The 10,782-nt window shown below is 30.8% G+C and overlaps 1 long non-coding RNA gene across 1 annotated transcript; it reads right to left on the bottom strand.

Annotated features, from left to right (window-relative positions):
* Positions 1-1,809: 1,809 nt before the first annotated feature.
* Positions 1,810-4,250, bottom strand: LOC129322691 (uncharacterized). The gene is made up of 2 exons (XR_008596280.1): positions 3,551-4,250; positions 1,810-3,393 (listed from the first exon to the last, which is right to left on the bottom strand). It is a non-coding gene; the product is annotated as an uncharacterized LOC129322691 (long non-coding RNA).
* Between the last annotated feature and the right edge of the window lie 6,532 nt (positions 4,251-10,782).

The following is a 10,782-nucleotide window of genomic DNA, read 5'->3' as shown; positions in this document are numbered from 1 at the left end:
GGCACTAATGACTTAAAATTATAAGCAGGATCAAATCCACAATCTTTCAATTACAGGAGAGCATACATGACGTTAGACTACAAGATCATAGGCTAAAAAACACTATTTTACCTAGCAAAATTTGTATTACTAAACTTCCACTGCTCCCCTACTTTTGGCAATCGTTAGTTTGTGATCAATCTGTTTCAATATGCCTATTTTCATGCGTTACTAATCTCTGTTGTTGCTGTTTCAAGTTGTAAGGCAATTGATTTTGTAAGTCTACGTTGTGGAAGCTAAATGCTTGTTTGTTTTGGGTAAAATAAGTTTAGGCCCAAAAGCCTTATTGTCTTAAAATCAATCTTGTTTTCGAACTCGATCTTTTGATGAGGCTTAAGGCTAACCTTATAAGCTTACATTTTATTTATTTTCTTACAAATTTTTAAAAAATTTAATTTTTACATTATAATATTACATATTTAATTTTTAAAATAAAAATTATAATGTTTAAAAATAAAAAGTAAATAATATAAATTCTAATTTTAAAATATAATCACGTAATCCAAAATCTAAATTTAATTTAAAAATTAAAAATACTTTTTTTTAGGTATCAAACTAAATATGAACTTAAATGGCTAGCTTGAATTTCAATTAAGAGCTTTAATAGCTCAGGTTTAAAAGCCCTTTTATATTAAAAAAGATACCTTAATTTTCAAAGCTTGAACTTTAAAAAAAGTGTGCTTAGACATATAACCTGATAAATCCAGCCAATATTCTTACTAATTAATGAAACACTTTTGAAAAATTCTAACTAATTTGATAATTTACGCAGGTCAATTCCTCAACAAGATGCCTTCAAAGATATAATTAAAATGTTATTTGCTGTTATTCAAGTGAACTTCCCAAATTCATCTCCTTTCAACGAGAACTCTATAATCATGTGAATTCTTATCATAAGCATTTGCATCTATGGCTTCACATCAGATGTTATTTCAGGATCATGTGCTTATACAGCAATGATATCACTGATGGTTCAAGATCATGTTAAAGTGTACCTCTTCATCACCTATTCAACAGTATTGTTCATATATTTTGCCTGCAAGGAAATATGGAATATATGTATTGGTGCAATTTTATATTTGAAGAACAAGTGAAATTTAATAATTAATGGAGGCTATAACAATAATTCTTCAAATGACAATAGTGTCTAGACTCGCCACTTAAATAATTTTTGTTACCAATGTTGTACGTTTTGTATTAGATTTTGTGCTCAGATTTCTAATATAATATCCCTTTGCAATGTTCCCACTTACTAATAGTATTTTCCTGTTTCTTTTTATCATTAGATCGTGTAAGGGAGAGTAAGTAGATCCTCTCCTCATTCTTCTTTCTCATTTTCCTCTCCTCATCTAATCTCCGTCCTTAGATAAAAAAATGAATAGTTCCTATTTAATTATTTATAAAACAATTTTCATAATATTATATTAAAGAAAAAATAAATAATGTTAAATTGTTAAAATTTGATCTATCTAGTTTATATCTGCAATAAAATAAATAAATAATTCTACTTTATATATAGTTTTAATAATATATAATTGTGAACTATGCAAGTCAAATTTTAACAATTTAAGTTGATTTTTATTTTTATATAATATTATGACAATAATTTTATAAAACCAATAAATCTAGAGCATATTCATTTTGTTATTCAGGGGGTGGAGATGTGATGAAGAAAAGAAAAAGAGAGAAGGGACAAGAAGAGGATCCGGACTGGCAGAGGGATGTTAAAGGGAGAAGAATATTAACCATAAAGATAATGAAAACTTATCATCAATCAACATAACAAATGACAATGAAGATAATAAATTTAATTTACAAAAAATAACATAATCATGGGTTGAAAGATGACAAACCAACCCCAAAACCCAAAACCCCTGATGGCATATAAGGTGAGGACTTATGTTACCCTCGCACTTTAAGTAAGATTCAACCTCTTACCACTAATACAATGTTATATCCTTTATATAAATTTTAGAATCACCAACTAGTAGGTAATTAACACTAATCACCTTGACTAATCCAACAACCCCTCAAGTTCACATCAATTAGGTTTCCAACTTGCCAAAGCAAAATACAAGTGAAGTGAATTAAACCAATGACAACGACAACAAACTTATGAATAAAACTTTTATGGAGATATCATATCCGAAAGAAGAACCGTGCTTGCCCTCCCGCTAAATGTACAATATGAAGAACATCTTACAGACTTCAAAATAGATGCGAAGAAGATGCAGATCCAAATAAATGTTAACAATTCATGTGAATCCCACCAGGCAATCTTAGCCTCCCTGCTCAACTCTGACTGGAGCTTGCAGATTTTCAAAAAGAAGAAGAAACAACAAACTTGGCTTCTCTTCATTGCTTCCACAGAGGGACATCCTTCCAGAGTTTTTAAGTAGATATCTCACACGCACAAGAAACAAAAGAATCCACAATCGAACTCCCATGGCTCTTAGAATTGTTCTTCACTGGATTCATTTCTACACTAGATTTTCCCCCAACAGCAGAAACACAAGTTTGTTCAGTCAAAGCCGCTGGAAGAATTTTATTTGCCTGGGAACCTTCTCAAGAAGCAACCCACAATTGTCAATTAATCGAAACAATTATTACTGTGGCAGTCATTTCTCCAAAATTTTCTTTTCAATTCTATCTTTTGGTCAATTTCCTAATGAAAACTTTCTTGCCTTTTCCATTTTCATGAATCTCAATCTTTGATTAATATAATTTTCCTTATCATAAAAAAAAAAAAGAAAAAAGAAAAAGTGAATCCAACTAGGCAACCGCATCCCACATTTGAAACAATCCACATGGCACAACAACAATATAATGGCTTCATCAGGGTGAGGCACAATAAAAGCTGCAACACCAGCAATTTATTAAGACTATGGAAGCATAATTTTCTTGAGACTTTAGCCTAACACCACCAGGGCAATCCAACAACTTACATTTTTGTCTAATTGCACCTCTCATATTGATCTAGTTAAACGAGGGGTAGCAACGATATTGACAACATGGCTTCTCTTCAAGATCTTAATGCCAACATTTGGCAGGCCAGTCACACCCACAGTAATTGACTTATTGATCTCACGGTTTCGACAGCAATTCTTTAACATTTCAATCAGAGTATCAGCTCCAAGACAATTACTTGTTTGCAAAAGATTACATTCTTTTTGGCATTTTTGTTTCGAACCATATTTGTTACATCATAATTACCACCTAATCCAACCTCCATCATAGCAACATGCACCTGATCTGCTCCAAATACCTCGAAGGCAAGCAAAGCAAGAAAGCGAAAAAGGGTAGGCTTTTTTGTGTTTTTTTCCACACCATCTAAACCAAATCTTTCACGAACATCTATGAGGTGAGGAGATGTAAAGAGCCCAGTGTAAAAAACCAGTTATGTAATATAGATTATGTGAATCCATCAAGCGAGGATCAACCCGATCTTGATTCAAACTTTCACCCAAAAAAAGAAGAAAGGAAGTAAGGAAGAAAAAAGATAAAGAATCACCTGATTGTTTGTGTTCTTTCTCCCCAGCCCACAGGGAAGCTAATGGCGAGTCCAGCTCGGATGAACGCAGATTTTAGTGATGCCAGTTTGCGATACTGTCAGAAGCAGAGATATAAAACCAATCAGCATAAATTCTTCTTTGACTTTCTGGAGCGCTTGGAAAAGTGGCTTCTGATTCTTCTTCGTAAGGTACTTTCCAACATAATGAAGAAAAACGTTCGCCGGCCAAAGACCCATGTGGGAGTGAATTCTCAGTTGTTCTCATCTTCACCACCACAGGCTCAGCCATAACCAAGAGATCATCAGACAAGTCTCTAAATCTGTCGCAGACAGGACCAAGAACGCTCCTCACAGGGACCTTCATTCGAGCAGGTCGCGTCAAAAGCCTATAGTTCTGCTAGAGACACCGATGGGGACACAGAAAGGTTCTGCCTCGTTAACCGGCACAGGAAAACATTTCTGCTGGCGATGGGGAGCCGGTCGAAACTGCGTCGGAGAAGCCAACGGAATCCTGTACTCCGAAGAAGAGAAAGAGAAACGGCATGACTTTAAGCATAACCTAGGGTAAACTGACACAGATCGGATCTTTGGATGATCCAGCCCGAAGTCTTGCAACATGAAACAGACATTGTTGATGGGTTTTGGTACTTGAATTGCCAGCCCCATTCTTGAATATCCAGAGAGAGATTCTCTTTTTTTTTTTTTTTTTTTTTAACTCAGCCAAGGCCTAATCAAACCGAAGCTCATGATAGCATGTAAAGAAGTTTAAACCTTTTCTACCAAAAAATATTAACCCATTGTTACCCATCACCTTTAGCTAAACAATACCAACCGTTGAATTCTCCCGAGGCCAAATATCTCTTACAGTTGCAAGTCAATGTAATTCGTATTTCAACTAATTAAAACAAAATTAAAAGGGTTAGATTAAATTAAAAGTATAAAAGTAAATTAGCCTTTCAACTATATGTTTAAAAGTATCTAAAATTCTAAATTTAATTTATATGCATTGTTCAATAGTATTATTTAGTTCCTACAATTAACAAAAATTAATTTTAATCATTGATGAACTAGAAAATAATAATGGAAAAGAATCTTAAAATTATAGAAAATAACTAATAAATTTTTTTTGGTTCTTTTTGTTTTTAGATCCTTAATTGTAATTTTTGGGTTCTTTTATGTAATTTTTAGATCTGTCAGTTTCTAATCAATTAACAGTCAAAATTAAATTTTATTAACTAGGGCCACATTGAAGCGTTGTATAAAAAAATAAGTTTAGGGTTTTAACTGCTTTTAAACCTATATTTGAGAAGCCAATTTTCTCTTTTATCCCTTAAATAAAATTCTAAATTTAAAATTTCAAAAATTTATCTTAGTGTCAATTCTTTCTCAATCATTCTTCTACAATTTCAATTAAAGCATTCCCAATGAGTTTCACAGTTCCAAACATCTTATAGTCTTTTATTCATGTTCAAATCACTTCCCAAACTATTGAAAGGCATACAAGTTTCAATAATACAACTATGCCAAAAAAATCTCATTTTAAGGTAAGAATCTAGTACTCAATTGTAACTCAAATTAAATATACTTACCATGAACATTTAAACATTAAATCCTCATTACCTAAATTTTTTAATAGAAATAATTTCTTAACCAAAGACTATTCAGATTGTTCATTCCGAAAATTTGCATAAATTCATCCAAATTATAAAAACTAAATAAACTTGTGATCCAACACAGCAACCAATTTTAATAAATATTTCTAAGTTATCTATAACCAATTATCAAAAGTTTCAAGTAGCAATTAACTTTGAAAATTGAAATTCTCTCTTTTTTTTAAACAATTAGGGCTCAATCTTAATATATCTAGATGTAAAAATTCAACCTTTTTCAACAAACTAAGCCAATTAAATTTAAGTTTCACATACCTTAATAATCCTACATTTTTTATTGGTGAAACTCAATGCTTATTTTGAGTCTTAATATAATTAAACTTGTCCCGCTCCTCTCAATATTCATATTGCGAAACAGCTCTCACTGTTAATGATAATTTTTGTGAAGGAAATTTTGTGATTTGGAGATGCTACAAGAACAAAATGAAGCTCAAAAGTTCTAGAAAACTCTATCAATGGAGTACCCAAACGTGCGTGACCTATCACTTGTTAAAGAAGAAAATAAAAGGACTCGGCTTCTCGCCTTTGAACTTTCCTTCTACTGCACCTACATTGTATCATAACAAGATTTGGACTATTCAAACTTAATTTGGATAGTTCAGATTTAAAAATTTTTATTGTTAGTTTATACTCCCTCCATTCAAAAATATAAAGCATTTTAATCGAATTTCACCCCTCAATAAAGGTATTACCTACTTTTAAACTAACCTTAGCTTTCTATATTTACTCTTATTAAATACCATACAATAAATATAAAGTCATTATCAATAGGGATGCTTTTGAAAAAAAGACAATGATTACACCTCAAAAGACTAAAAATGCCTTACATTTTTGAACATCCAATTTCTCAAAAAATGCCTTACATTTTGAATGGAGAGAGTATTTATAAAATAAAAATTATAAAAAAATTAATAATTCTATTCATCATTGATCTAAATAGTACATATTTAACTTGGCCGCTCAAATTTAATATTACACATTTTTATAATTTTTAAAATTGATTATCTAAATATACTCTATATAATAGAGATTTAATATTAAAATTTTTCATAATTTTTTATCTTAATAAGAAAATATTTAAAATATAATACGTTTCTAACATGTACTTTCTAAAATATATTTTTCAAATGGAAAATCTATATACTTAGTCTTATATACTTAAAATGCTTGTTTACAATTACATCAAGGCAAGTGGATCTTCTATAGATTATTTATTCTATAACAAACTCTTATTATTAATATTATTAATAGATTAAAATACTTTTACTTAATTTGATTGGATGAAAGTATATTAAGCATATAAGACTAAGTGCCTAAATCTTGCCCCTTTTTAAAATAAATACAAGTTAAAATTTTAAATCTAGCTGTTGAAATTAAGGTTTGTTTGGGAGATTTTTTGGGAAGGAATGAAATCGAATGAGATGGCTAAAAGTTCTAAACTATTATTTGGAAGAATTTTTTAAAGAGAGAATGACAGAGAGATTTCAAAAAGATCAATTAATTTAAGTTAGGTCCCAAGTGTCAAATTTCAGGAATTTATAATTCAATCTTTTAATTTTGCAACTCCGTTGTGATGAATTTGTAATTTGTATTTTAAATTTTAACAAAAAAATTTTTTTATTCTTCAACCATGTTAAAACTTGAAAAATAAATTGCAAACTCATCACAATACAATTGCAAAATTAGGAGATTGAATTGTAAACTTCTAGAGTTTTACACTTGTGACGTAATTTAAATTAATTGATCTTTTTAGAATCTCTTTGTCATTCTTCCTTTTTTAAAAGGAAGTGAAATGGTTTAGGATGGCCTTCCAAGCTATTTTTAGCCATCCAAAATGTAACATTCTCGACTTTAAAATAGATTAATTAAGCCCAAATCAACTAATTAAGTGTATTAGGGAGGTGTGTGGCCAGAGAGGCCTAACGGGCGTGTTTCATCTCAATTTCATCACTAAACGCAGGTCTAAAAGAGAATCGGGTCACCCGAGAATGGAAGAGGAAGAAATTTTGAAGAGAGAGTTTTTGTGCCACGCGCTGCGGCTTGTGGATGAGCCATCGCGATGCATGTATGATAACACGTCTGGGAAGAGGCTCTCTATGCCATGCGTCGTGGCGCATTGTGCAATCGCCACGACGCATTGTGCGTCGGCCACAGCACATGGTCATAATTCTGCTATAATAAGGTCGCATATGTGATGCAAGAGAGAAGGAAAGAAATGAATAACTGAGAGAGAGACGAAAGAGAAAAGCTAGGCTCAAGAAATTTGAAGATTGAGAGTAGTTTAGAGCTACTAAACATCAAAGGTAAGCTTCATACACTTAAATCTTTCTCTTTTTCCGTTTTCTTGATGGTAGAAGTTAGATTTTGATTGATAATGGTGATTTTTGATCCATAAGGCTATGGGTCTAAACTCATTAACTTAAATAGAGTTAATGAGAGTAGATTAAGCTAAGTAAACATGGTGTTTATGATTATATGAGGATTGGTGGTTGGAGGACATTAATTGTCTAAAAATTCTCATAAATATAGTAGTTGAGAATAATGTGGTTCCATTAATGACTATTAAAGGGCTCAATGATATTAATGAGGGTTAAAGAAAGCTAAGAAACCCTATGGGTACTATTACATGAGTCAAGAATAAATCTTGAGTATTAAGAAATGTTGAAGTGTTAGTGAAAACTAGCTCAAAAGTGGTTATTGATGTTTTGCATAGTAAATGCTTGTAGAGTGACTAGCATTGACACCGTTCAAGCTTCTTAAAAGCTTTAAGAGTGAGTAATTGAGAGGTGAAATTTTTTATCTCTCAAAGGTTTAAGGTAACCGGGAAAATTTTATCTTATGCTTTTGTGTGTTTATTAGTTTATGGATTTATGATTGATCATTAAAATGTATAAATTAAAATAAAATGCAAGTGTGGATTGATTTTTTAGAAAATTCACTAAATTTTTTTTGTAAATTTTATGCCTTGTGAATGTGAAATTCTTTAAGAACCATATCGGTGGATTTTCGTATTATGTTTATTGGGAGTTCAATGACTTTGTGATTTGAAAAGTAACATAAATCTTTGTTTATAAGAAGTTTAATGATATTTAAAATAGTGAAGTTCAATGATTTCAAAAGTGTGAGGTATAATAATTTTGAAATTTAGAGTTCAATGACTCATTTAATTTGAAATTTTATGAAAATGTGTTTAAGAAGTCCAATGATTTGTGAGATGGTGAAGTTCAATGGAATTGGATTATGTGAAGTTCTATAAATAGTGTATAATGTGAATTACTATATAAATATACATTGCATGATCTTGAGAGGCGGGAACTCGCTTAAGAAGAGGGGTAGAGAATTAAATCCACGTGATAGGGCTCCCATCTGAGTAATGGCTTGCCGAATTGATTTTATTCTTATTGTCCTACTTGTTCAATGAGAGACTATCTCACTAATTTAACGAGAGACTCGAACCTAGCTAACTATCAACTAATTCAATGAGGAAGCTAGTTTAGGATGTATGACCCTCATAGTGTGAGAAATGGGAGAAATCATATTCTATAAGTGAGTTGGGTACGACTTGGCTGGGTAATCCCCTCACAAGTGTTTAAGTTAGGGAATTTCATGGATTATAGACTATCCCATTATATTATATCTTACGGTTTCATGTCAGAAGAATAATGAGGATATAAGGAAGGTGTGATCATGCATATAGTAAGTAAGGACACATGATTGTCTGTATTGTGACCCTAATGATGATAATAATAAGTTGAGTCTTAATTACTTTTGAGTATATGTCAATGAATCATGTGATAAACTCCTTTTGATATGAAAAGTGCTAAAAAGCATTTTTTTCCAAGTAAATACTACTATGTGTGGAATTGTGAATTTTTACTCTAAAATGTTTCACATAGTTTAAAGAATTGTTTATATATATATATATATATGTATATATGTTACATGCATTTAAACTAATTGACATCCATTAGTATGGGTTAGTCGGACCTTGGTTATTAAATGGTTGTACTCATCCCATTATCTTTAATATTATAGGAAATAGCTCAAGAAATTCGAACAGAGGAAAGCTCCCAGAAGCTTAGGATTGCAATCCTAATTTGTATGCCTCTTTATTTTTTGAGTCATTATGTATTTGACAATTACAATTGCCAACTAAGGATAGTTCATTTTGATTCTTACTTGCATGATGTGATTTACGGAGCTTTAAGTGTATTTTGGACTTTAAGGAGTGAGTTGATGATATATGTTATATGTGATAGGGCCAAAATACTAATTCAAGTAAGAGTAGAGCATATTATGAGATGAATATGAATTATTTGATGAAAATTATGTTAAACTCCTCCTTATATATTTTTGAGATGAAGGGTTGTAGTGAAAATTTAATCGGTGAGTATTTCATGTGATATAGTGTATTGCACGAGTTAGTCTTGATATTTTACATATGGTCAAATAGGTGTCAATAGCTTTTGGTTTTTGGTAAATGGATTGGACACTTGATTTTGTGAAAAGTGTTGAAAAAGTGCAAGTTTTTAAAATAGTGTTCAAATTTTGATTGAGTGATAATTTGATAATAAAACTAAAACCATTAGTTAGAGCTCGCAAAGAGCTTTTTGTATATACCTAATTTGTGTCAATCGGATGTTGGACAGAGATTTAGGGCGCATTGGAAGTCGTCCCAAAAGCTGTCAAATTGACAGCAGAATTTACTGTCAAAATTCATGCAATTGCGTTGCAGCATATGTGCCACGAGCCATGACGCATGTTACAGAGGCGAACACGCCACGGCACATGTTCAACGAGCCACGGTGTATGCTTCAAAATTTTTCAAAATTTTCTTGATTTTAAATTTTTAAGCAAATGCACTCATATGTGTAATGATCATATGCTTTCGCATATTTATGAAGTTTGTTCTATTTAAAACTTTAAAAATAGTTTTAGTTTTATAAACTTGGGATCCTCTTTTTTCTAACCATTGAAAATTTGTTATTATGTTAACTACTTTAATCCCATTTCTTGTTACTTGAGAATTAAAATTAATTATGGGATTAGAAGGAAAATGATATTACACTAAACCAATATTTTTTGATTCTTTAATTTGGGGTCGAAGATGGAATGTCCTAATATAAATAACATCATTATAAAATTATCCTCATTCTTCTTACCTCCTCTCACTCTTTTACTCCTTCTCACCTTAAAACTAAAAATTATAATTATATCTAATTCAAGTATATTAATTTATAATAATTTTCAAATAATGATTAAATAAAATTGTTCATTCCTCTAATAAACTCCTAAATAATAAAATATTCCATTCTGTTCCACTCCACCTAAGTCTATTCCATTAATGAGAGTTCCTTTTCTCTTTATTATATACCCTCAAATGTACCTTAAATCTACATTGTCAATTTATAAAAAAAATTAATTTTAAATTTGAACCATCCACATTAAATCAAGATTTTTCATATTGGTGAATGAGCATATTTATTAAAATTTTTATTTTAATAAATATAATATAAAAATAAAAAAATTAAATATGAAGTTCTCAAATTATCATAGAACAAA

This window comes from Prosopis cineraria, unplaced genomic scaffold, assembly GCF_029017545.1.
Source record: "Prosopis cineraria cultivar Desert tree isolate PC_DT_omini unplaced genomic scaffold, ASM2901754v1 PC10, whole genome shotgun sequence".
NCBI classification, from domain to species: domain Eukaryota; kingdom Viridiplantae; phylum Streptophyta; class Magnoliopsida; order Fabales; family Fabaceae; genus Prosopis; species Prosopis cineraria.
The sequence above is the reverse complement of the archived record's forward strand: the minus strand, read 5'-3'. Positions and strand labels throughout refer to the sequence as shown.